Source organism: Pyrus communis, chromosome 15, assembly GCF_041283825.1.
Source record: "Pyrus communis isolate YQ-2024b chromosome 15, ASM4128382v1, whole genome shotgun sequence".
NCBI classification, from domain to species: domain Eukaryota; kingdom Viridiplantae; phylum Streptophyta; class Magnoliopsida; order Rosales; family Rosaceae; genus Pyrus; species Pyrus communis.
In genome coordinates, this window is record NC_142579.1 from 13,956,359 (window position 1) to 13,984,065 (window position 27,707).

At 39.7% G+C, this 27,707-nt stretch overlaps 1 non-coding gene and 1 pseudogene across 1 annotated transcript; one reads left to right on the forward strand and one right to left on the reverse strand.

The window, feature by feature from the left end:
• LOC148690550 (uncharacterized) lies at positions 1 to 27,222 on the forward strand (annotated as a pseudogene).
• Positions 2,973 to 3,083, reverse strand: LOC148690551 (small nucleolar RNA R71). Its single transcript, XR_015957399.1, has one exon. It is a non-coding gene; the product is annotated as a small nucleolar RNA R71 (small nucleolar RNA).
• Positions 27,223 to 27,707: the final 485 nt, after the last annotated feature.

Below are 27,707 nucleotides of genomic sequence, written 5' to 3' on the forward strand. Positions count from 1 at the left end.
ATGGGTGACTCGCTGGGAAGTTCTGGTCTGAATTCCCAGAAACAAATCCATGAGGGAATGGTAAGACCAAAGAGGATAATATCGTGCTACGGCGAAGCTGAGATTGGGATGTATCTGAGCCAGGTTTTGATCTTTGGACCTGTAGGTTATGAGCCCACCACGCTTTTGCTGAGCCACTCTGCCGTTTGGTGCAGATATGTTGGGGAGGACGCTGGGTTCCCCTTAAGTAGGTGATAGGAGCATATTCATGCGACTTAAATGGCTTGTTCTCGTACATTTACGTTATGTTTCTTTAGTTATTTTAGTTCTTTATGCTTCTTTTGTGTGTTTTCAGGTTCTAAGGGCTTAGGGAGCAAGAAAGTGCATTTTGAGGCTATTTGGAGCATTTTTGGGCATGGATTGGATAGCTTATCCATGGAGCCAAAAGGATGGACGAAATTGAAGGCCATTTATGCAATTTAGGACATACAACAAAGGGCCTAGCCCATTCTCTCTTATTCTCTCCCTTATAGCCATGCAAAGAACCATCCATTCCATAAAAAACAACCCTATTTTAAGCCCATTCTAAAACCTTGCCATGCATCACATGCATTCCCCTCATAACCTAGTTGTCATTCCACTTCATCAACACATGCATTCCTTTCATAAATCAGCCACATATTCACCCATATGCACTTTAATCATTCAAACATGCACTCCCATTAATTAAACCATTCAAACCAACACAAAAACACCAACATTCCTTCTTTGCCGTGCAAACACATGCATTTCCCTTGCCATTTTCAGCCATCACACTTCATCATTACACCACCATTCATTCTTTAATCCACATCCATTCATCATCATTCACCCTAACTTCAATTCACATGCAAACAACACCCATTTCTGCACCAAAGAAGTCTATGCCGTGACCTTCCTAGCAATTTCCAGCTTTTCCCTTTACATTTCACATGCATTCCATACTTCTCCTAGCTGTTTTCCATCATTATTTCAGCCACCATTCACTGTTTAATCCACATGCATTCACACACACTTCACACAAACAACATTCACATGCAAACACAAGCTTTAACCAACAAACAAAACAGCCAACACATGCACCAAAACACCCATGCCGTGCACTTCACATTGAAATTCCAGCATCTTCACATGCAATTCCAGCTTTCACATGTTGTCCTAGCTGTTTTTCCATCATTCCTCCACACAAACACCTTAAACAAACAGCCATATACACCTCCACTCCTCCTATAAATACCCTTGCATTCCCATTACCTAAACACATCTCATTTTCATACACAAGATACCACAAACACATCCCCTTTGCCGCAAATCCCCTTCCATTTCTACACAATCTCTTCTCGGCTTCATTCCATTCCATACACTCTCCCATTCGCAGAAACCATTCAACCTTAGCCGCTCCACCTTCATTTACAACACACTTGGAGCACCAACACCGAAGGCAACTCTTAAGGGATTTCGACATCAGTTTTGCTTCAAGGGTTCTTTCTCCTTAATTCTATGTTCATTCATGTTGTATATTTTTATATCAAACATTCTGTAAACATGAAGTGTAACTAATCTCTTTCTAGGGATTCGATGTAGCCTTGCAAGATTGCCATGTAGTTATTTCAGAATGCTCAGTTGATCCATCTATTTCTTGTTTCATTCTCTGATTTAATTGTGACTTTGTGTGTTGATTTTAATGTTTGATCACCATTTGATTTAACCACAGGTTGTTTAGTCAAGAGTAAAGCACACATCATGCATACTCTTGGTGGATATGTGAATGAATGAAGGGAATGCTTTGCAAACAACCTGCCGAGTGTTTCCTTTGGTTTTATGAAAGTTTCTTGTGCGTATCATGTTCTTGATTAGGGACCAAAGTTGCACATCACACTTAGGTTCATGATTAGGAACATTTGATCAAATCCACACATCATATGGTTGATCATATCTAAGTGAAACAAACCCAAGAAATAGGTAGATGGATGAGTATAATCTGACTTAACAAGCATGGACTTGGCTTAGCAATGGTGAAACCGAATCCCTAGCTTCATCTCCATTTGTGCTATCTCATTTTATTAATTGTTGATTCATTTATTTGTGTCTACTTCATTTTCTTGTGCTTTCAAGTTACAACAACAAATCTGCCTAAGTTGATTAGTTTTATTTCTCTTATAGAGTTCTTGCAAAATAAGTAGTTGTATAGGTCCAATTAGTCCCTGTGGATTCGACACCCTTACTTGTGCCATTATACTAAACATATTCTAGCACGAAGAAGGAAAACATCAATCAAAATGGTGTCGTTGCCGGGGACTGATTTCAGTCCCTTATAATTGCTTGTTTTGATATTAAACATTGTTCTTTTCATTTTAAGTAGATTTCTGATTTTTATTCAAACTTGTTTTATCTTGTTTCAGGTAGTATATGTCAAATAGACTTGCTGAATTAGGCCAAAGAATTGAACGGTTAAAGGGCAACACTTTGGAAAGCTTTGTGCCAACAAGTTCCTCCATTGTCCGTGAAGAAGAGGAAGGGAAACCGTCTAGTCCAACAAGTGAAGGATCTGAGCACTTTAATTGGGAAAGAGAAGAAGAGATGGCGGGCAACCAAGATGATCTTCGAGCTTTGGAGGATTTTGCTCAACCAATCATACCAAATTCACCTTCATGCATCTTGCTGCCCACAGAAGCTAGAAACTATGATCTTAAATCTTCACATTTCCATATGTTTCCTTCTTTTTATGGCTTACCTAATGAAGATCCTTTAGCTCATATTAAAGAATTTTACAATGTTGTGAGTGGTTTACCTTTACAGGGAGTAAGTGAAGCAAATCTGAGGATGAGAGTGTTCCCTTACACCTTGAAAGATAGGGCCAAGGGTTGGTTGATGACTCTAGTACCTGGTTCACTCACCAAATGGGATGCCGTGGCTAAGAAGTTTTTGGAAAAGTTCTTTACCACTCAAAAGACAGCCACATTAAGGGGACAATTCTTCAACTTCAAACAAGATGATGGAGAACCTTTCAATGAGTGTTGGGAGCGCTTTAAAGGCCTTTTGTTGCAATGTCCACACCATGGGTTACCTCTTCACTTACAAATGCAAATTTTCTATGATGGACTAACCCAAACATGTCAATCAACTGTTGATAATGCAGCAGGTGGAGCTTTGAAGAAAAAGAATGCTCAAGAGTCATATAACATTTATGAGATGTTGGGATCTAATGCTCAACACAAAGATGTAAGGGGTAAGAGAGTTGGAGTATATGAAACAAGCTCTAATCATGATCTTTCTTTGCAGGTAGCTAACCTAGAAAAGAAGCTTGAATCCGTGCTCAACATGGTGCCAAAAGCAAGTGAAGTGTGTGCCATTTGCAACATACCAAGCCACCTTACTCATCAATGTCCATCTAGGGAGGCTTACCCCGAGTATGTCCAAGAGCAAGTGAACTTCATGACTTCTTACAATCAAAGGCCAAGGAATGATGTGTATTCCAATACATATAACCCAAGTTGGAGAGATCATCCCAATCTTTCGTGGAAGAACAACAATCAATTCCAAAACTTCCAACCAAAACCTACTCTTGAGGATACGGTTAAATTGTTAGCCCAAAATACCTTGCAATTCCAACAAACCACCAATAGCACTCTCCAACAACATTCGGCGGCTCTAACCAAAATGGAGACACAATTGGGGCAGATTGCAGATGCCTTGAGCCAAAGAGAGGTTGGAAAGTTTCCAAGCCAACCCGTGATACTCCAAAGGAACCAAGAGCAAGCCAAAGCAATCACTACACTTAAACGTGGTAAGGTTATCAATAAAAGAGTTAGCAATGAAGTTACTAATGAATCTGATCATGTGAATGCAGGGGTTACTCAAGGAGAAAATAAGAAACCAAATGAGGAAGCAAGCCATGCTACTCCCTCGTTTGAAGCACCAAATCTTCACAAGGCCGAGAAACCTTACACTCCACCAATACCATTCCCTGGAAGACTTGCCAAGAGCAAGCAGGATAAGTCATTTAAGGAGATTTTTGATATTCTAAGTAAGGTGAATGTTAACTTACCTTTGCTTGATGTCATTAGGAACATGCCAGCTTATGGGAAGTTCTTCAAAGAGTTAAACAACTACAAAAGGAAGTATGGACCACATGAGAAAGTAGTGGTGTCCGAGAATGTAGGTGTCGTGTTGCAAAGAAAACTTCCACCAAAGCTCAAGGATCCAGGAAGTTTTTCTATCAACATCACCATAGGGGACAAGAAGGTAGAGAAGGCGATGCTTGACTTAGGTGCTAGCATCAACTTAATGCCCTATTCCGTGTACCTTCAACTAGGTTTGGGGGAATTGAAAGCCACCACCATCTCATTACAACTTGCGGACAGATCCGTGAAATATCCAAGAGGTATAGTAGAGGATATTCTAGTTCAAATTGATAAACTAATCTTGCCTGCGGATTTTGTAGTGTTGGACATGGAAGAAGCTCCTATACATGACCGAGAATTGCCTATTTTGCTTGGGAGACCGTTTATGGCCACGGCCAAGACCATCATTGATGTGCAAAATGGACTCCTCACTATGACAGTGCTAGGAGAGACCGTTCAATTCAAAGTGTTTGAGTCTCTTTCACATCCTTCTTCATCTCTTGATTGTTATGCCATTGATGTGCTTGATTCGCTTGTTTTCTCTAAGTTCTTGCAGGCACAATCTAATGAACCATTACAAACCGTTTTGAGTCAATCTCAAGATGAGTTTGATGAAAAAGATGCACTCATGGAAGAGGTAGCTACCTTGGAAGCATTGGCACCGTATCCTTTGAATATTTTACCTCTTTTAGAGCCTTTAGAACCATCGAGGTCACATTTAACCCCTTCCACTGTTAAGGCACCAAAACTTGAACTTAAACCACTTCCACCACATCTAAAGTATGCATATCTAGCTGAATTTGAAACTCTTCCAGTTATCATAACTTCTGACCTCACCCCAAATGAAGAAGATAAACTAATTAGGGTGTTAAAAGAGTTCAAATCAGTTATTGGTTGGTCTATTGCAGATATCAAGGGAATAAGCCCTACCATGTGCATGCATAGGATTCTTATGGAAGAAGGAGCAAAGTCAACCCGTGAACCACAAAGGAGGCTCAATCCACACATGAAGGAAGTTGTGAGGAATGAAGTGTTGAAGTTGTTAGATGTGGGGATCATATATCCCATTTCTGATAGCAAATGGGTGAATGCTATTCAGGTGGTACCTAAGAAGGTGGGAATCACGGTGATGAAGAATGAAAACAAAGAGCTTGTGCCCACAAAGCCCACGGCTAGTTGGCGTGTTTGCACCGATTACAGGAAGTTGAATTCTAGCACTAGAAAAGATTACTTTCCTATGCCTTTCATAGATCAAATGCTTGAGAGATTGGCAGGTTACTCACACTATTGTTTTCTTGATGGTTACTCAGGTTACAATCAAATTGCAATTGCTCCGGAGGATCAAGAGAAAACTACCTTTACTTGCCCGTTTGGCACATTTGCATATAGGAGAATGCCTTTTGGACTTTGCAATGCTCCAGCAACATTCCAAAGATGCATGTTGGCAATCTTTTCTGACATGGTAGAAAGATTCATTGAGGTATTTATGGATGACTTTTCAGTGTTTGGTTCTTCTTTTGATGAATGTCTTAACCATATCTCTTTAGTACTTCAAAGATGTCAGGAAACAAATTTGGTTCTCAATTGGGAAAAGTGCCAATTTATGGTGAAACAAGGAATTGTGTTGGGGCATGTAATCTCTAGCCAAGGAATGGAGGTGGACAAAGACAAAATTGACATCATCACCAATATGGCAGCTCCCACAACCGTGAAGGGAGTAAGAAGTTTTTTGGGACATACGGGTTTTTATCGTCGTTTCATTAAGAACTTTTCAATGATCACTCGTCCATTATGCAATCTGTTAGCTAAAGATGTTGTATTTCATTTTGATAAAGCTTGTATGGATGCATTCAATACTTTGAAACATGAATTAACCTCGGCCCCTATTATTATGGCACCAGATTGGTCTTTACCTTTTGAATTAATGTGTGATGCCTCTGACTATGCTATTGGTGCAGTTTTAGGGTAAAGGGTGAACAAGCTCCCACACGTGATCTACTATGCAAGCCGGACTCTAAATGATGCTCAACTTAACTATTCCACAACTGAAAAGGAGTTGCTTGCTATTGTTTTTGCCTTAGAGAAGTTTCGGTCATATCTTGTTGGATCTAAAGTTATTGTGTTTTCTGATCATGCAGCCCTTAGGTACTTGATGACAAAAAAGGATGCTAAGCCACGCTTAATTAGATGGATACTCTTACTACAAGAGTTTGACTTGGAAATTCGAGATAATAAGGGAAGTGATAATGTTGTGGCTGACCATTTGTCACGGCTCAATGAAAACCATGGAGTTGGACAACCTTTGCCTCTAAATGAATCATTTCCAGATGAACAACTCCTTGTTATTCAAGAAAAAGAACCATGGTATGCTAATTTTGTTAATTATCTTGTTTGTGGTATAATTAGAAATGACCTTTCTTTTCAGGAAAGAAAGAAGTTCCTTGCCATGGTAAAGCACTACGTTTGGGACGAACCATATTTGTTTAAATATTGCCCTGACCAAATCATTAGGAGGTGTGTCCCAGAGAGTGAGCAACAAAGCATTCTAACGTTCAGCCATACATTGGCATGTGGAGGACATTTTGGTGCCAAAAAGACATCTCTAAAGGTTTTACAATCTGGTTTCTTTTGGCCTACTTTATTCAAAGATGCTTTTGATTTTTGTTCTAAGTGTGATAGGTGCCAGAAAATGGGGAACATTAGCCGAAGAAATGAGATGCCATTGAACAACATTTTGGTGGTGGAGCTCTTTGATGTTTGGGGAATCGATTTCATGGGACCATTTCCATCCTCTTTTGGTTACTTATACATATTAGTGGCAGTAGATTATGTATCCAAATGGGTTGAAGCCATTGCTACAATAACTAATGATCATAAGGTTGTTTTGAATTTTCTTAAAGATGTGATTTTTTGTAGGTTTGGAACCCCAAGAGCTATTATTAGTGATGGTGGTAGCCATTTCTGCAACAAACCCTTTGAATCCTTGATGAAGAAGTACAACATCAACCACAAAGTGGCAACCCCGTACCATCCTCAAACCTCAGGACAAGTGGAGATTAGCAATAGGGAGATCAAGAACATTTTGATGAAGACTGTAAGCCCTACAAGGAAGGATTGGTCACTGAGGTTGAATGATGCACTATGGGCATATAGAACAGCATATAAGACCCCCATTGGCATGAGTCCTTATCGCCTTGTGTTTGGGAAAGCTTGTCATTTGCCAATAGAGCTTGAACACCGTGCATATTGGGCCATCAAGAAGTTCAACTTTGATTACAAGGATGCTGGAATAGCAAGGAAGCTCCAACTTAATGAGTTGGAAGAACTCAGAAATGAAGCATATGAGAATGCCAAAATCTACAAGGAACGGACTAAGCTCTATCATGACAAGGCCATCCTACGGAAGGAGTTTCACCAAGGTATGAAAGTACTGTTGTATGACTCACGTTTGAGACTTTTTCCAGGTAAATTGAAGTCTAGGTGGGTGGGACCATTTAAAGTGCTGCAAACATTTCCCCACGGAGCTGTGGAGATAGAGAACATGAAGAATGGCACCTCTTTTAAAGTCAATGGGCAGCGATTGAAACCATATTTGGAGAAAGTGGAGGAAGAACAAGTTTATCAAGTTGTAGATTTTCTTGAGTTTACAACACCGTGAACAAGCTACCATGTCTTGCCTAGACATTAAATAAAGCGCTTACTAGGAGGCAACCTAGTGCGGTTTGTGTTCTTTCCTCATTTTGTGTTTATGTTGTCACCATTCCATATTTTTTGCCTACTTGCCTTGTGTTAGTTGTGGTTAAGTGTGTTTTTGCTTACTAATACGAATGTATATGAGGGCTATGTTTGTAGACAAACTATTGGGTTGCTATGAAAAAGGGTTTTATGACACGGGACATGTCATAACTTTCGAAGGGGTGTTTATTTTTAAGTTCATGTCGGAGCACAAAGGTAAGCCGCCTCCCCGAATTTCAATTTTCTTTTATACTAATATGTTGTTAATGATTCAGGCATCCACTCTAGAATTTAAACCATTACCAGATCATTTCAAGTATCACCCTCCATTCAAAGATCAATTCCATGCCGTTTGATTTGATTAAAAAAAAAAAAAAAATAGAATAAAAATAAACATGGCAGAAAGATGGAGCCTTCACAAAGGATGTTTACGTGAAGCCCCACTACGAGGCGTCGGAGCAGAAGGCGTCGGAGCAGAAGGCATCGGGGCAGAAGGCATCGAAGCGGAAGGCATCAGAGCTAGAGCATTCCAGGCCTCAATACTTGGCCAAACGCTGGATGACCCAGGAAAAAGGTGCCTCTGGAGATAAGCCGCAAGCCTTTGACGGTCACTGTGAATTCGACCCTCAGATTCTTGCAGCTCATCAAGCTTCCTCTTCATGCCCGACGAATAGTTATTTGCAAGCACATGCAAACTTCTATTCTCGTACTTAAGCTGCTGGATCTCTTGCTTAAGACTTTCCACCTCTGCCATCAATGATTCCACCTAACGGGAGCGGGCAAGCAGGCGTTGGCCCATGTTAGACACAGAGCTCGCAGACTGAACACTAAGTGCGAGGGACTCTTGAACGGCCAACTCATCGGACCGTCCTGACAGCAGCTTACTATCTTTTGGAGTGAGGAGGTTCCTAGCTACTATTGTAGCTGTTGTGGCGTCCTGCATCACAGAGTCTTCACCTGTAAGAAGACCGTTAGAAGATAAGAAAGAAGGGCGCCATACGTTACCTTGACGCGGCGCGCCCGTATCACTGCTAAGGCTCAATTCCAAGCTAAGGTTCGATGGGTTTGCCATTTTTCAAAAGTGTTCAAAGAGAAGGGATGGAGTTAAATTTCAAAAGGCCGGAGTCGATTTTCAAGAATGGGAAATCTTCAGAGTGTGTTTGTTGGCGGTGATCGATACCTCTATAAAAAGCCAAGGCGACGCGTCCACCGATTCAAAAAGCCGGAATTTCCAGCGTAATTTTGGCGACGCTTTCTCGGCTTTTCAGAAGACGTGTTCAACTTTGTCAAAAGATTTCTTCTTTTCAGAAAACACGTGGAGGCCATCATCGCAACTACACATCTTTAGCCGACAGGCGCAAAGTCCGGCGACGCTTTCTCTGCTTTTTAGAAAACGCGTGCAGCTTTGTCAAAAAGAGCCGCATCTGCACTACTACGTGTCGTTCAGAAAGCAAAGGGGCGCCTGCTCAGAAATCGAAGGGGCGTCGTTCAGAAATCGAAGAGGCGCCTGCTATTTCAAAAAGCCGGATTTGCGGGATCAAAACGTTTGTCGACAATGGTAAAAGAACAGTACCACCACTTGATATTATCTCTATATATGTCGACCTTCGTCTTTTATGGCAAGGAAAACCTGAAGAAAATGCCCAATTCTCCCTCACCTCTGAGGGCGCACTCCCAGCAAAACCTTTCGAAATACTCAATTCTTTCTTCTTCCCCAAAGATGATACCAGATGCCTGGAGTACAGATGACCCAGGAGGAAACGGCGGATTGAAGTGTGCTGATTCATTCACCGCTTCTTCAAAAGCAAAGGTATCTCATATCATCAAGGTCAAAAGCAAAAGTATCTCATATCATGCTCTTTCCCTATCTTTTTCTTTGTCCTTGTTCTTACTCGCTTGGCAAAGTGAAAGAAGCAATCAGCCGGCACTTGGAGTCAGTCTTCTGTTCTGGAGCCAACTGCCTGGAATCTATTCCTGATTACTTACCTAGCGTTGCTCTCGAGTAGTCATCTTCAACGGTTGATACACTTCCAGATAAGGGACCACTTCTGCAAAGATTGAACAAAGAAACAGATAAAAGGAGGAAGCTCAGACCTTCGGGGAAGACCAAAAGAATCCTGCTGCCCAGTTCAAGAGTAGCACAAAGGAAAATCAACGATGGGCGGAAACCAGTTCAAGAGTAAGCCTGTGGAATCACCAAGATCAAAGCCTCAATGCAATCACCAAGGAGAAGAGGGAATTTACACTCCATAACCAGATTTGCGTCCCTAAACTCTTCTCTTTGTTAATTACATTTTGCCATGTTTAGTATGTTTAAGTGCTTTTTGTGTGTTTACTTATGTTCTGTGTGAATCTATGCTTAAAACATTGAGGACAATGTTTGATTTAGGTGTGGGGGGGGGGGGGGGTAACTAATGTTGTTAATGCAAATTCGTGGGATTTTATCACCCATAACTTCAAATGTTGTTCCTTGCTGTTTTAAGGTGTTTTTTAAATTGTTTTAGAGTGTTTTAGTGTGTTTTGTTTTATAACTCCGAAAATCACATAAAAATTTGAAAAAAATGTTTTGAAAAGCCTAAAAAGAGTGTTTTGAGTCGTTTTTGTGTGTTTGTGTCTTAGGGTACCTTCCAACACAATGATAAGGATTTGGTTTGTAATTGCATGACGGTTAAAAAGAGTTATAAACATGGATGAAAGTTTGATTTACTCTTGGTATATGCTTGGTTATGGTTATAATGTATGACTTCACATGCAATCATAAAAGAAAAATTCGTTTTTGTAACATGCTTGAAGGAAGGAACTCAAACAAACGCTACAACCTTGTGAGACTTGAGCCTAAACATTCTTTGGAGAGTTATTTTCTGTGATTCTTTGTTTTCTAAAGTTGTTGCATGATCTCATTATTCCTTGCTTGGTTGCTACTTAGAATGCAATTGTATCATGCTAGAACTAAATGCTAGAACTTATATCCATTTCATTCAAAGCATTGAATTGCATAACATATATCAAGATAAAGTTGTGTAGTTGCCACCATAGCCAAATAACCTTACTTCCCATATTTCGTATTTGTTGTAAGTTTTAACCCCCTTGAGCCTTGTTTAGCCTATGTTCTTTGTTAACCCATGTTATCCTTACCTAGCCTAGAATAGGACCATCCATGCCTTTGTTCTTAAAGCATAGTAAGCATGACGGAAAATGAATTCCTTTTGATTAATATGTTGCAGAAAATAAGTGTGGGGGAAGGATTATTGATGAGAGTTGTTGTGCCATAGGCACGGCTAAAAAAAAAATAAAATAAAAAAAAAAAAAATTTGAAAAATATGAAAAAGAAAAGAAAAATAAGAGTTGTTTGAATCTCCCCGATTAGTCTAAAAGTTGTTTTCCGCGCTCTAAGGGAATTCTAAGTGCCTAATTCAATACTTTGCTCACTATTGCTTTAAGAATGTTTGTTTATCCTTCACCTTTCATTGTTAGCCAATACCCTAGCCCGTTACACCCCTTTGACTTCTATCTTGATCGTTATGTGTTCAATAATGTGGAGTTTGGATTTGATATGAGCTTATGGAATCACTGGTTCTCATTCTAAGTAGTAGCATTCCATTCATGAGATCATATTCATGTCATTATCGTAAATCCAGAAAATGCTTTCTTTGTTATAACATATGTGAGATACTAGTCTTTCATGTTTACATCAATCTCTCACATATAACTAGTGTAGGGTGTGTAGTCAAAAAATCTGTGTGAAAATAGAGTGCATTCTAGTAAGGAATTGAGTAAATTCTCTAAAGCATGTTACTACATTCAAATCATGGTTTTAAATGCTTAATTGTGAACTAGTATGTGGTGACTATGATTAAGAATGTACTTAAGTGTAAAGATGGCCAAAATCTGTGGGAATAATGATTTTTAACTTGTCATGTGCATTGGAAATCCGTGAGACGATTGTTGGAAGGTGTAGGTGGTGTTTTGTTCGTTTTGTCTAGTTTCGTGTTCTTTTGTTGTTTTGTTTTGTTTTTCTGTTTTGCTCGAGGACTAGCAAAAGCTAAGTGTGGGGGTATTTGATAGGAGCATATTCATGCGACTTAAATGGCTTGTTCTCGTACATTTACGTTATGTTTCTTTAGTTATTTTAGTTCTTTATGCTTCTTTTGTGTGTTTTCAGGTTCTAAGGGCTTAGGGAGCAAGAAAGTGCATTTTGAGGCTATTTGGAGCATTTTTGGGCATGGATTGGATAGCTTATCCATGGAGCCAAAAGGATGGACGAAATTGAAGGCCATTTATGCAATTTAGGACATACAACAAAGGGCCTAGCCCATTCTCTCTTATTCTCTCCCTTATAGCCATGCAAAGAACCATCCATTCCATAAAAAACAACCCTATTTTAAGCCCATTCTAAAACCTTGCCATGCATCACATGCATTCCCCTCATAACCTAGTTGTCATTCCACTTCATCAACACATGCATTCCTTTCATAAATCAGCCACATATTCACCCACATGCACTTTAATCATTCAAACATGCACTCCCATTAATTAAACCATTCAAACCAACACAAAAACACCAACATTCCTTCTTTGCCGTGCAAACACATGCATTTCCCTTGCCATTTTCAGCCATCACACTTCATCATTACACCACCATTCATTCTTTAATCCACATCCATTCATCATCATTCACCCTAACTTCAATTCACATGCAAACAACACCCATTTCTGCACCAAAGAAGTCTATGCCGTGACCTTCCTAGCAATTTCCAGCTTTTCCCTTTACATTTCACATGCATTCCATACTTCTCCTAGCTGTTTTCCATCATTATTTCAGCCACCATTCACTGTTTAATCCACATGCATTCACACACACTTCACACAAACAACATTCACATGCAAACACAAGCTTTAACCAACAAACAAAACAGCCAACACATGCACCAAAACACCCATGCCGTGCACTTCACATTGAAATTCCAGCATCTTCACATGCAATTCCAGCTTTCACATGTTGTCCTAGCTGTTTTTCCATCATTCCTCCACACAAACACCTTAAACAAACAGCCATATACACCTCCACTCCTCCTATAAATACCCTTGCATTCCCATTACCTAAACACATCTCATTTTCATACACAAGATACCACAAACACATCCCCTTTGCCGCAAATCCCCTTCCATTTCTACACAATCTCTTCTCGGCTTCATTCCATTCCATACACTCTCCCATTCGCAGAAACCATTCAACCTTAGCCGCTCCACCTTCATTTACAACACACTTGGAGCACCAACACCGAAGGCAACTCTTAAGGGATTTCGACATCAGTTTTGCTTCAAGGGTTCTTTCTCCTTAATTCTATGTTCATTCATGTTGTATATTTTTATATCAAACATTCTGTAAACATGAAGTGTAACTAATCTCTTTCTAGGGATTCGATGTAGCCTTGCAAGATTGCCATGTAGTTATTTCAGAATGCTCAGTTGATCCATCTATTTCTTGTTTCATTCTCTGATTTAATTGTGACTTTGTGTGTTGATTTTAATGTTTGATCACCATTTGATTTAACCACAGGTTGTTTAGTCAAGAGTAAAGCACACATCATGCATACTCTTGGTGGATATGTGAATGAATGAAGGGAATGCTTTGCAAACAACCTGCCGAGTGTTTCCTTTGGTTTTATGAAAGTTTCTTGTGCGTATCATGTTCTTGATTAGGGACCAAAGTTGCACATCACACTTAGGTTCATGATTAGGAACATTTGATCAAATCCACACATCATATGGTTGATCATATCTAAGTGAAACAAACCCAAGAAATAGGTAGATGGATGAGTATAATCTGACTTAACAAGCATGGACTTGGCTTAGCAATGGTGAAACCGAATCCCTAGCTTCATCTCCATTTGTGCTATCTCATTTTATTAATTGTTGATTCATTTATTTGTGTCTACTTCATTTTCTTGTGCTTTCAAGTTACAACAACAAATCTGCCTAAGTTGATTAGTTTTATTTCTCTTATAGAGTTCTTGCAAAACAAGTAGTTGTATAGGTCCAATTAGTCCCTGTGGATTCGACACCCTTACTTGTGCCATTATACTAAACATATTCTAGCACGAAGAAGGAAAACATCAATCAGTAGGGTGGATTATAAGATCCCACATTGACCAATGGAGAGGGGGCGATGTGCCTTATTTGTACATGTCCACTTTCATATAGCACAAGGCCTTTTAGGAACTCATCAATTCCGGATTCCCTTGGAACTCCAAAGTTAAGCGAGTTCGGGCAAGTGCATTTCTAGGATGGGTGACCCTACTGGAAAGTTCTCGTATGAATTCCCAAAAACAAAACCGTAAGGGCGTGGCCAGGACCCACATCTCAGTCTCCACTTTGCCGTAGCACTTTATTGTCTGCTTTAGGCTTACCATTCCCTTAAGGATTTGTTTCTAGGAACTCAGACAAGAACCTCCCAGTGGGTCACCCATCCTAGGATTGCTCTCTCCCAAACTCGGTTAACTTCAGAGTTCCGATGGAATTCGAAGCCAATGAGTTCCCAAAAGGCCTTGTGCTATAAGGAGGGGAGCATGTACATACAAGGCATATCACCCCTTCTCTGCTGGTCGATGTGGGATGTTACAATGTGCTATAGGGAGGGAGCATGTACATATAAGGCACATCACCCCCTCTCTATTGGTCGATGTGGTATCTTACAATCTACCCCACCTAAGGGGAACACGGCATCCTCGTAGCATATCTGCACCGAACAGCAGAGTAACTCTGATACCATTCTGTCACATCCCAGTCTTGACTCTGTGATAGGAGCATATTTAAGCGACTTACTTAGCTTATTTTCGTGCATCTATGTTGTTAATTCATAATTGTTTTAGTAGTTTAAGCCATTTTCGTGTGTTTTTAGGTTCATATGGCTAAGGAAGCAAAAAGATGCATTTTGGAGCATTTTGGAGCAAAATTGGGCTTGGAATGGATAGCATATGCTTGGAGCCAAAGTGTTGGACGAATTTGAAAGCCTTGTATGCACTTTGGACATAAAACAAAGGGCCTAGCTCAATCAAACAATCCTTTGAGCCATGCAAAACCTCTAGCCCAATCAACAACCCTTAGCCACATGCATTCACATGCATCACAACCCCAAAACCATCAAGAAACACCATTCACACACACATGCACTTACTCTTTCATCATTGCACCACCATTCACACACACATGCACTTACTCTTTCATCATTGCACCACCAATTCAACACATGCATTTCCACCTTCCTACTTCATCATTTCATCCACATGCACTCTCAATCATAACAATCACATTCACTCTTAAACAATCACCCACATATTCTCCCATTCCCCCTATAAAAACCCATGCATTCATACACAAAAATCACATCTCATTTTCATACACAACACATCACAAACACATCCAATCTTCCCTCATTGCCTTGAGCTACCATTCCCTTATAATCCAAACACCACTCCTCATCCATTTCCATAATTCCCCAATCCATTCAACACACCAACAACATCCCTTAGACCTAGTGCTACGACGAAGAGGAAGATAAGAGGGCCTAAACGTTCATACAATTCAAGTTTGAGTTGTTGGAATGTTTACGTGTTTCTTTGATTCTCTTTGTTTTGTACCATGAGGAACTTCCTCTCGGCTTCATTCCATTAGATACACTCTCCCATTTCTTAAAGGATTTCGACATCAGTTTTGCTTCAAGGGTTCTTTCTTCTTAATCCTATGTTCACTCATGTTATATATTTTTATGTCAAACCTTTTGTAAACATGAAGTGTAACTAATCTCTCTCTAGGGATTCGATGTAGCCTTGCAAGATTGCCATGTAGTTAATTCGGAATTCTCATTTAATCTATCTATTTCTTGTTTCATTCTTCGATTTAATTGTGACTTAGTGTGTTGATTTTAATGCTTGATCATCATTTGAATTAACCACAGGTTGTTTAGCCAAGATTAAAGCACACATCATGCATAATCTTGGTAGATATGTGAATGAATGAAGGGAATGTTTTGCAAACATCCTGCCGAGTGTTCCCTTTGGTTTTGTGAAAGTTTCTTGTGCACTACATAGTCTTGATTAGGAACCAAAGTTGCACATCACAATTAGGCTCATGATTAGAGACATTTGATCAAATCCACACATCATATGGCTGATCATATCTAAGTGAAACAAACCCAAGAAATAAGTAGAGGGATGAGTATAATCTGACTTAACAAGCATGGACTTGGCTTAGCAATGGTGAAATCGAATCTCTAGCTTCATCTCCATTTGTGCTATCTCTTTTTATTAGCTGTTGATTCATTCATTTTGTGTTTACTTCATTTCCTTATGCTTTAATTTACAATCTGTCATTTAGTTTAATCAAAACCTAAATCCCCCTTTACCTTATTGTTCAATTTAGTTATAAATCAATTTAGTTTATGCTTTAAAGCATTTTGAGTCTTTGGTTTGTCTTAGTGTTTTAAAGTTTAGTTTTGCATTCTTTGAGTCTAGTATAGTGTTTTAGATTGTGTTTTTAGCGTTTTTGAGTCAAATCCAAGTGATTAACAATCCCTCCTAATCCCCGGTCCAGAACGATCCCTACTTACATACTTACTACAATTGTCAAAAAGAGGGTTTAATTTGTGTGCGTATAATTCTCGCATCACTCTGCCATAGCACAATATTGTCTGTTTTGGGCTTACCATTCCCTCATGGTTTTGTTTTTGGGAACTCACGAGCAACTTCTCAATGCGTCACCCATTCTAGGATTGCTCTCACCCAAACTTGCTTAACTTCGGAGTTCTAGTAGGTGACCCACAGGGAAGTTGCTCGTGAGTTCCCAGAAACAAAATTGTGAAGGAATGGTAAGCCCAAAGCGGACAACATCGTCCTACGGTGGAGTCAAGACTGGGATGTGATAGAATGGTATCAGAGTTACTCTGCCGTTCAGTGCAGATATGAAGACGAGGATGCCGGGTTCCCCTAAAGTGGGGTGGATTGTAAGATCCCACATCGACCAATGGAAAAGGGGTGATGTACCTTATATGTACATGCTCTCTTCCCTATAGCACATTGTAACATCCCACATCGACCAGCGGAGAGGGGGTGATGTGCCTTATGTACATGCTCCCCTCCTTATAGCACGAGGCCTTTTGGGAACTTATTAGCTTCGGATTCCATCGGAACTCTGAAGTTAAGCGAGTTCGAGTGAGAGCAATCCTAAGATGGGTGACCCACTGGGATGGTCTTGTCTGAGTTCCTAGAAACAAATATGTGAATGAATAGTAAGCCTAAAGCAGACAATAAAGTGCTACGGCGGAGTCGAGACTGAGATGTGGACGACTGGGATGTGACAGAATGGTATCAAAGTTACTCTGCCGTTCAGTGCAGATATGAAGACAAGGATGCTGGGTTTCCCTTAAATGGGGTGGATTATAAGATCCCACATCGACCAATGGAGATGGGGTGATGTGCCTTGTATGTACATGCTCCCTTCCCTATAGCACATTGTAACATCCCATATCGACCAGCGGAGAGGGGGTGATTTGCCTTATATGTACATGTTCCCCTTCTTATAGCACGAGGCCTTTTGGGAACTCATTGGCTTCAGATTCCATAGGAACTCCAAAGTTAAGCGAGTTCGGGCGAGAGCAATCCTAGGATGGGTGACCCACTGGGAGGTTATTATCTGAGTTCCTAGAAACAAATCCATGAAGGAATGGTAAGCCTAAAGCAGACAATAAAGTGCTATGGCGGAGTCGAGACTGAGATATGGACGAGTGGGATGTGACAGAATGGTATCAGAGTTACTCTGCCGTTCGGTGTAGATGTGAAGACGAGGATGTCGGGTTCCCCTTAAGTGGGGTGGATTATAAGATCCCACTGATAGGAGCATATTCATGCGACTTAAATGGCTTGTTCTCGTACATTTACGTTATGTTTCTTTAGTTATTTTTGTCCTTTATGCTTCTTTTGTGTGTTTTCAGGATCATAAGATGTGTTTGTCGAAAGGATGCATTTTGGAGTAGTTTGGGGCATTAAATGGATTGCATATGCTTAACGCCAAGTAGATGGACGAAATTGAAGACCAAATTATCATCACCACCTATCATACAATTATACTCTTATCATCACCACATATCATTCACTTATCACCACATATCATTCACTTATCACTTATCATATCATTCACTTATCACTTATCATAATCATTCACTTATCACTTATCATAACCATACACTTATCAATTATCATACCCATAAATATCAACACATTTCAACCATTTAAACACATGCATTTCATCTCACATGCACACCCACCTCTTTCCACCTAATTCACATGCATTCCATCCTTTAATTCACCCACATGCCCCTTTAAATCATTCAATCACACCATCACACATTCATCCTCCAACATTGCACATGCACTTTGCCTTTCATCATTGCACCACAAATCAACCACAACACAACACACAACACACCAACACAAAATTCCCCATTCTTTGCCGTGCATCCCCTTCCATTTTCTGCAGTTTTTCTCCTCCATTTCATCCCTCCAAAACACTATCCTACCACCACACATCCATTCCTCCATACACCTAAAGCCCTAAACATTTCCTTAGACCTTGTGCCACAACAAAGAGGAAGAGAAGAGGACCTAAACGTTCATACAATTCAAGTTTGAGTTGTTGGAATGTTTAGGTGTTTCTTTGATTTCAATGTTTAATTTCAATTCTCTTTGTCTTGTATGTATGAGGAACTAAACCCCCTTTAGCTAGGGGGTGATTCGAAATACATGTTTATGCTTGCAATATGAATTGATTACCTTTGGTTGGAATTTCATAAGTTGTGGATTCAATTTGTTTAACCGTTTGATTGATAACTTATTTATGTATGTTTACTGAGAGTACACACTTAATTTTCATGCATGAATATGACGCTAGAATATAAGTGAGTTTCACCTAATCGTTATGAACTTATATTCACAAGTAGTGGAGGTTGCTTATAAACAATCGCGTTAAATGAATTCTTGGCACGAGTTTCATGCTCATCATAGTAACGAATGCCTCGTCAACACTTATAGTTTTCATAATGCTTAATGATCTTTGATTGTATCTTTATTGTGCTTTTCACGTAAAGGACTTTTGGAGAATGTAGTGAATTGCGTTGCGCAAACCCATCCAATTCATTAACTTAAGGAAAACTTGACGGTTAATTTAAGCGGACCTAATTGACCCGGGGCGTTGAGTTTCATAATTTATCGAAAGACCAACTGAGAATCAATATTGTATGCAAGTGTAACATGTGTGGAGAAGAACCCCTTAGCTATCCTTCATTCCATTCATTCTATCACAAATTCATATTTACATTCTGCTTAGTTTATTAACTTGTTTTGTTATTTCAATTTTCGTCAAATCAAACCCCCCCTTTTACTTTCTTGTTCTTCAATGCTTAGAATCTGTTTAGTTTATGTTTTAAAGTATTTTTGCATTCTTTGAGTCTAGTTTAGTGTTTTAAACTTTATTTTACGTTTTTGAGTCAATTTCCAAGAGATTTGCAATCCCTCCTAATCCCCGGTCCAGAACGATCCCTACTTATATCATTACTACAATTGTCAAAAAGAGGGTTTAATTTGTGTGCGTATAAATCTCGCATCACCCACATCGACCAATGGAGATGGGGTGATGTGCCTTATATATACATGCTCTTTTCCCTATAGCACATTGTAACATCCCACATCGACCAGCGGAGAGGGGGTGATGTGGCTTATATGTACATGCTCCCTCCTTATAGCAGGAGGCCTTTTGGGAACTCATTAGCTTCAGATTCCATCGGAACTCTGAAGTTAAGCGAGTTCGAGCGAGAGCAATCCTAGGATGGGTGACCCACAGGGAGGTTCTTGTCTGAGTTCCTAGAAACAAATCCATGAAGGAATGGTAAGCTTAAAGCAGACAATGAAGTTCTACGGCGGAGTCGAGACTGAGATATGGACGACTGGGATGTGACAAAATGGTATCAGAGTTACTCTGCCGTTCGGTGCAGATGTGAAGACGAGGATGCCGGGTTCCCCTTAAGTGGGGTGGATCATAAGATCCCACATCGACCAATGGAGATGGGGTGATGTGCCTTATATGTACATGCTCCCTTCCCTATAGCACATTGTAACATCCCACATCGACCAGCGGAGAGGAGGTGATATGCCTTATATGTACATGCTCCCCTTCTTATAGCACGAGGCCTTTTGGGAACTCATTAGCTTCAGATTCCATCGGAACTCTGAAGTTAAGCGAGTTCGAGCGAGAGCAATCCTAGGATGGGTGACCCACTGGGAGGTTCTTGTTTGAGTTCCTAGAAACAAATCCATGAAGGAATGGTAAGCCTAAAGCAGACAATAAAGTGCTATGGCAGAGTCGAGACTGAGATATGGACGACTTGGATGTGACAGAATGGTATCAGAGTTACTCTGCCGTTCGGTGCAGATGTGAAGACGAGGATGCCGGGTTTCCCTTAAGTGAGGTGGATTATAAGATCCCATATCGACTAATAGAGATGGGGTGATGTGCCTTATATGTACATGCTCATTTCCCTATAGTACATTGTAACATCCCACATCGACCAGCGGAGAGGGGGTGATGTGCCTTATATGTACATGCTCTCCTCCTTATAGCACGAGGCCTTTTAGGAACTCATTAGCTTCAGATTCCATCGGAACTTTGAAGTTAAGCGAGTTCGAGCGAGAGCAATCCTAGGATGGGTGACCCACTGGGAGGTTCTTGTCTGAGTTCCTAGAAACAAATCCATGAAGGAATGGTAAGCCTAAAGCAGACAATAAAGTGTTATGGCGGAGTCGAGACTGAGATATGGACGACTGGGATGTGGCAGAATGGTATCAGAGTTACTCTGCTGTTCGGTGCAGATGTGAAGACAAGGATGCCGGGTTCCCCTTAAGTGGGGTGGATTATAAGATCCCACATCGACCAGTGAAGATGGGGTAATGTGCTTTATATGTACATGCTCCCTTCCCTATAGCACATTGTAACATCCCACATCGACCAGCGGAGAGGGGGTGACATGCCTTATATGTACATGTTCCCCTTCTTATAGCACGAGGACTTTTGGGAACTCATTGGCTTCGGATTCCATAGAAACTCCAAAGTTAAGCGAGTATGGGCGAAAGCAATCCTAGGATGGGTGACCCACTAGAAGGTTCTTGTCTGAGTTCCTAGAAACAAATTTGTGAAGGAATGGTAAGCCTAAAGCAGACAATAAAGTGCTACGGTGAAGTTGAGACTAAGATGTGGGCCCTAGCCATACCCTTACGGTTTTGTTTTTGGGAACTATGACGAGAACTTTCCAGTAGGGTCACCCATCCTAGGACTGTTCTCGCCCGAACTCGCTTAACTTTGGAGTTCTTATGGAATCCGAAGCTAATGAGTTCCCAAAAAGCCTCGTGCTATAAGAAGATGAGCATGTACATGTAAGGCACATCACCCCTTCTCTATTGGTCGATGTGGGATGTTACAATGTGCTATAGGGAAGGGAGCATGTACATATAAGGCACATCACCCCCTCTCCATTGGTCGATGTGGGATCTTACAATCCACCTCACTTAAGGGGAACCCGGCATCCTCATCTTCACATCTGCATCGAACGGCAGAGTAACTCTGATACCATTCTGTCACATCCCAATCTCGACTCCGCCATAGCACGATATTGTCCGCTTTGGGCTTACCATTCCCTGATGGTTTTGTTTCTGGGAACTCACTAGCAACTTCTTAGTGGGTCACCTATCCTAGGATTGCTCTCGCCCAAACTCGCTTAACTTCGGAGTTCCAGTAGGTGACCCACTGGGAAGTTGCTCGTGAGTTCCTATAAACAAAACCATGAGGGAATGGTAAGCCCAAAGCGAACAACATTGTGCTACGGTGGAGTCGACTGGGATATGATAGAATGTACCCTTTTGACTCCCAAAGAAGCATAATGCGTAAATAGAATCCTTTATACATACATAGAAAGGTGATTTACGTATTTCATATTGTATGAAAAACGTTGATATGAGTTGTACCAAGATCGGTACAAGACAGTATCAGTGCAAGCCCAAGATCAGAATCATGGCATCTGTCAAGTAAATCTTTAAGTATTTAAGAAATATTAAAGGATATATTCCTCAAGAATGAGGAAGAATTAAAGTAACGCAATGGAAGCGTAAATGTATTAGATTATGAATCTAATATTGTATCCATCATTGGATGTCTCTTCACAATGAACTCTTCATAATGAACGAAAAGATAATTGGATATCTCTTTATTACGACTAAAAAGATATTTGGGTGGAAACGCTATAAATAATGACTTTAGTGTGTTCCATAATGCATGCAAAATATATCGCCATATAGAAGCTTACAACAATGTTATTTGGATGGGAAAGTTCATTTATGAACTCTCTGATGTGGTAAAAGATAGCACACAAATTAAACCCTATAATTGTAGTATGTGTAAGTAGGGATCGTTCTAGGCCGGGGATTAAAAGGGATGCTAATCTACACAATTTAAACTCTAAAACACTAAACTAGACTCAAAAACAGAAAACTTGACCCTAACAACTCAAAACAAGCTAAATAGACTCAAAACACACAAACTAAGTTAAATTGACTCAAAACAGGTACTAGAAAGTGATTTGGATGAAAATTAAACTAAAAAGATTCAAAATACTAAATGGGGACAGATTCTAACTAATTTGACACAACAAAGTAAAGGGGATTGGGTTTTTGACGAAATTGAAGTAAAAACAAATAGATTTAAAGACTCTAAACAATTTGGACAAAATTGGGTGAAATATGGGTGAATGGCTAGCTAGAGGGTTCATCTCCACACATGACACATATGCATACAAATCGATTTCCAGTTATTATTCCTATAAACCATGAATAACAATGCCCCAGATTAACCGTCAACAATACTAATTAACCCTCAGATTTTCCTTAAGTCATTGAATTGGATGGACAACGCATCGGCAACCAAATTATTCTTCAATAGTTCCCTACATGAACATCATAATAGAGATACAATCAAGGATCATTAAGCTTGTGAAAATCATAAGCATTGACAAGGCATTCGTAACTATGAACTGCATGATACTCCTGCCATGGATTTACTTAACACGATTGTGACTAGCAACCTCCACTACTTGTAAATATAAGTTCATAACTATTAGGTGAAATTCCCTTATATTTTAGCATCAAATTCATGCATGCAAACTAAGTATGCATCCTTAATCAACATAAAAGAATATGTTATCAATCAAACAGATAAGTAAATCGTATTCATGTTTTATGAAACAATAACAGGAGGAAATCAATTCATATCACATATATGTTCATGGCTTTGAATCCACCTCTAGCTAAAACAAGTTTAGTTCCTCATGTTTGCACTTAAACAAAGATAAATTAAATTAAACATTGAAAGCAAAAGATAGAATACACCTAAGAATGTTCCAGCACTCTAAGCTTGAATGTGATGGCACGGCTAAGGCTCTATTCTCCTTTCTCCTTGCTATACTGCGGCATAAGGGTGATTTCTGTGATTGATGGTTGTGTGGTGTCAATTGTGGTGAGAGATGGGTTGTGGTAGAATGTAGTATTTATAGGGCTAAAACACACGGCATAGAGTCATTGTTTTGGAGAAGAATTAAACACTCCAAATCCACAAGGAAAAGGCCATCTAGAAATCAAAAACCAAAGAGAATAAGGATAGGGGGTGTGGCAAGGCTTCTAGAAAGAGATAGGTCTTCTAGAAATAGGTTTTTATGTGTCCAAGTTTGAAAAGAACTCCCCCTTGTAGCTGGAATTAAAGTAGCAAAAGATTAGGATAGGATAAGATAAGATAAGGTTGAATAAGGTTTGGATACGATAAGATAGTTTAGATAAGGTTCCATGTTTCTTGCTCTTTCCTTATCTTATTTGTCTTGAATTTGTTTCTCCAGATTTGTAGCATGTTCCTAGCCTCTTTTGATTTCAAATTCGTCCATCCACCTTGCTCCATATGCAAGCTATCTATTCTAGCCCAAAATTGCTCTAAAATGCACCAAAATGCAATTTTTTGCCATTTAAACCTACAAACACACGAAAATAGCTTAAATCACTATAATAAATAGAAACTAACTATGTAAATGCAAGAAAACAAGCTAACTAAGTCGCATAAATATGCTCCTATCACTCTCCATTAGGTTTCAACCATAAAGTGTCCCTAGTGTACCCACACTACGACACTAATGGGGCGATAGCTCAAGCCAGGGAATCAAGATCTCATCAAGATCCGAACTCAAATGAGAGATTGAACCACATGATTGAGAATCATGTACAATGGTGATGTCATTATTCTCAAGGTTGCTTCTATGGATAACATAAAGATATCCATTGTCTATGCTTACTACTCAGCCATTTTTACAATGGTTTAATTATTTATGGTTAGTATTAATTAATATGTTAATTAATCAAATGAATACGTTCGTTTTAGAACTCGAGTTAGTTTTGGGCCTTAAAGCCCAATGGGCTTCAAATTTCAAGTCCAATAACTCAAGTTGCATGGCAACTTGAAAACACAAAGGGCATGAAAGTCCGATGAACCTACATGGCCGGTCATAAAGAGTGTGAGGGAGAATTGGTTTTAATTTCAACTATGCCACTCAAAGTAAGTGGCTATAGAAAGGAAATTATAACTATTCCCTCATAAGGGTTTTCTAGAAAGAATAGAAAAACACCAAAAACTCTCTCTTCTCTTAGGAGGCCGGCCACCCTAGGAAGAATGGACTAGCATCCATTTCTTCCTAGGTCACTCATCTCTTCCTCAATGCTCTCCTTGGTGTGGAAACTTAGAGGTTCCCTTTCTTGGGAACTTAGAGAATCCATTCCTTCATCCATATCCAAGAAGTCATGGAGCTAAGAAGCAAAGTTCCTCCATCCACATCCATGGAGCCAAGGAGCAAGGAGACTAAGGAAAGAAGGCCCTCACATGGGTGAATGTCCTTTGCTAAGCAAAGAGGTGCTTCAAAGATATAAAAGTTTCTCAACTCTTTTATTTAAGATTTGAGTTAAGTCTTGGTTCACCATAAATACTAGGCCTTGAATTTCATGGGTAAAGTTTTATTTTTGAGTGCATACAAGCATGATTCTGCCTTTAATTGTTAATTGCATGCATAAATGTTGCTCAAATGAACCTTTTTTCACAAATTATTCCTTTAGAGGGCAGCTCAATTCGTTGAGCTGATCACCTTGTGGCACCGAGACGAAGCACGAACTTTCAAACGATGCGATGAGAGAAAGATAATATGAAACTATGGATTCAAATATGATAAGTAAGTTTCTCCGTTCAAACAGTTGGAAGAAGAAACTAACAAAGAATCCATACACACATCTATTTTCAATGATGATGTGGGTGAGTTAGCATAAGATTAAAGGCATGAAAAAAGTATGCAACTAGGGTTTTAGATGAAGAATAAGAGAGGAGGTTGGGGAGCTTAAAAGGATTCTTTAAAACCTAATATGTCTAACCAATGAGGAAATGAAATCCTCTAACCTTATAACAAAAAACCTTTGATTGTTGTAAACAAGAGTATAAAAAGACACTTGTCAAATGTAAAAACAATCTGAGCATCTTAATGGCAAAAGCTTAATCCAGTATAAAAGGTGTATGTTAGCCCATGTGGGCTGACTTAAATTTCATGCTTAGCTCGCATAAAAATAGCTAGCAATTCTGACAGGACAACTTCATTGTCAAAATGCATAAGAAATCTAAGCAACAAAGATCTAATAAGCATGTATGGTACATGAACTAAGTTTAGACTTCACAATATTCATGAGAAGATGGAACTCTTTCCGAATGGATTGTATATTACAACCATATGAGCTGTGAAGGCCAGTGGCCCACCACGTGGTTGGCTAGGAGCCCATGTTCCAAAGTATTTCCTTGTTTTGGCATGGCCATTTGGGACATTTAGGAAGATATATGATGTGTTGTATCCTCAAAGTATCACTCGAGTACCCGCTTACCAGAAGTTTGAAACTCATTCCTGGACATACATCATGTCAAACTTGCTTTTTGGGGAAATTGATTACTCAACCTGCCAAAACAAAGCTTAGTCACAACCCCCTGAAGTTTCTTCAAAGGATTCAAGAGGATATTTGTGGACCTATCCAGCCAACATATAGACCATTTAAATATTTATGATGTTGGTTGATACATCGACACGTTGGTCATATGTTTGCCTACTATTCACACGCAATGCTGCATTTGCGAAACGTCTAGCACAAATTAAGTCGATTCGACTGCATGATGCTGAAGAGTTTAGTTTGCAGACTTTCGACAATGATTGCATGTCAATTAGGATTGAAGTTAGACATCCAATATCCTATGTTCACATCAAAAGTGGCTTCGCAAAAGTGTTCATTAAGCGCCTTCAAGTGATTGCTCGGACCTTGGTCATGAATACCAAGTTTTCAGTATTTGCTGAAGGCTATGCAATTTTGCACGCATTTTGTGAATTGTCACTTTGATAAGATAGTCTTCTCGTTAATAGGGGGAGATAAGAATGTTAACTTTCCTGAGCAACGCCATGAATTGTCGTGGATCCCTGCACTACACAATTTGAAATTGATGCATCATATTTAGATCAACAGAGGGTTGCTTAAAGCATACTTGTTGTTTTTACTGATCTAGCAAAGGTGATGATATCACATATACCCATTGCAAACACGCATAGAAGGATAGGTGTACCTAACGTATGTTAAGCATTGTGCCTGAATGACAAGCTGTCCTCGAAGGATAATTGGTTGCATAGCCCAGTACATTGACAGCTAACTAATCATTTACTTATACCTTGAAGCGTGGCATACGTATTAGTTCAAAGGATTTACAACCCCAAAAGAGGAAGCCCACGACTTCAACTAGTGAAACTAGTTTGAATCTGACCATCGCTTACTCAACCATTCCAACACATGAGGTTATTCTAGATTACAAAAGCATCTTGGAAGAGACGAATATGATGATAGTTGACGATGCATTTGCATACAGATTAGCTACTAATATGATGTTGAGCGATGGCATTGAACAACGCTCCATTGGTGAATGTCAACATAGACCTGATTGGTCAAACTGGAAACAAGCAATCCAAGTTGAACTTGAGAAACGTAAATCGTTTGAGCCTGTAGTTCCTACACCTCCACATGTGACGTTTGTTGGCTACAAGCGGGTTTTTGTAAGGAAATGTAATGAGAAGAATGGAATAGTGCGATATAAGGCATCGGTTTGGGCCTGTAGTTCTTACACCTCCACATGTGACGGCGCGTGAGGGACCCAAGACCTACATAAGGTTTTTCGACGTCTTGAATCACATGGTGTTATCCGTTTGTGCAAATTCGTTGTCTAAATAGTAGTTTCAGACATAGTTTGGTTAAATGTCAAGAAATGCTTAATTAAGTTAAGGTATTGTGTTCACAAGTCCCAAAGAGGTTAAACTAGAGATAGGCAATGAGTCTAGCGATGTGTCGTGCTTTCTATACCTATGAATATATGATTATCATGCACATGCACATATGTTTCGTATAGCTAGCTAAGGTCGTTGGTTATTTGCAAATACTGATGTTTCTAGTAGATACTAGATGGCTAGTTGATGCTAGCTAATGATTGACTAATGCCTTTCCACCTGCTTGCTATACTATACGACTATACTATACTGGTTGATGCTAGTATTATTGTTTTGATATAGATATGAGGTGTTTATGTTACGTGTATTGATCGATGATTGTGATGATGTGATTACTTTGGAATTCTTGT